The sequence below is a fragment of the Macaca nemestrina genome, chromosome 5, assembly GCF_043159975.1.
Source record: "Macaca nemestrina isolate mMacNem1 chromosome 5, mMacNem.hap1, whole genome shotgun sequence".
NCBI classification, from domain to species: Eukaryota; Metazoa; Chordata; class Mammalia; order Primates; family Cercopithecidae; genus Macaca; species Macaca nemestrina.
Genome location: NC_092129.1, coordinates 23,726,875 through 23,727,920, shown reverse-complemented (window position 1 = coordinate 23,727,920; position 1,046 = coordinate 23,726,875).

Sequence of the window (1,046 nt, the reverse complement as noted above, 5' to 3'; positions counted from 1 at the left end):
AAGCCAGCCTGGCACATGGACATCGGAGACAGGGCCTTGGCTCTGAGGACAGGGTTTCTTGGTCTAGGAGGAGGAGAAACAGGACTGCCAACAGCAATAAACCCCATAGAGCCTGACAAACCCCTGACAGATGACTCAGGAAATGGCTGGTGCTCACTCACTGGACTTTGCTATCACATTTGTGCATAAGAATGAGAAGATTATCAAAAATGAGTTAGCAAATTCTGAGTCCCATAGTAGGTGCCTACTGTGGACTGAATTGTGTCCTCTGAAAATTCTTATATTGAAGTTCTAACCCCCAATGTGACTGTATTTGGAAATAAGACCTTTAGGAAGGTAATTAAGATTAAATGAGGTCCAGTTGTGGCTATATTTGCAGAGCGGGCTTTTAGGAGATAATTAAGGTTGAAAGAGGTCATATGGATGGGGTCCTAATCTGATAGGACTGGTTTTACAACAAAAGGGAGAAAGAGCTCTTCCTCTCTCTTATCTCCCTTCTCTCTCTCTTTGTCTCTCTCTGGCGCACGCGCGCACACACACACACACACACACACACACACACGAAAGGCCATGTGAGGTCACAGTGAGAAGGCAGATCTCTGCAAGCCAAGAAGAGAGCCCTCACCAGAACCAGACTATGCTGGCACCCTGATCCCAGACTTTCAGCCTCCAGAACTGTGAGAAAATAAATGTCTACTTTAAACAGTCTGTCACCTAGTCTATAGTGTTTTCTGATGGCAGCTGAACAGACCGGGACAGTGCCCAGATGTTTGTAGCATTAATATAAATTGTACAATCGTTCTGGATAAGAAGATTACAGCAAAATTAATTTCTACTAAAGGGGTTATAGTAGCTATCTGCGATTTTGCCAGTCCAGCATCAATGCCCCCATTTTTTTAGTAACAGCACCTTGGCTTTCCTTTGGACAATCCCAGACTTCTCCCAGCACCGTGTCAACCCTATCACTGTAGCAGTCTTAGTGGAACTGTCAATTATGCCATATTTTCTCTTGCCAAGAAATGGGCATATGGCCCAAACCAGGCTAG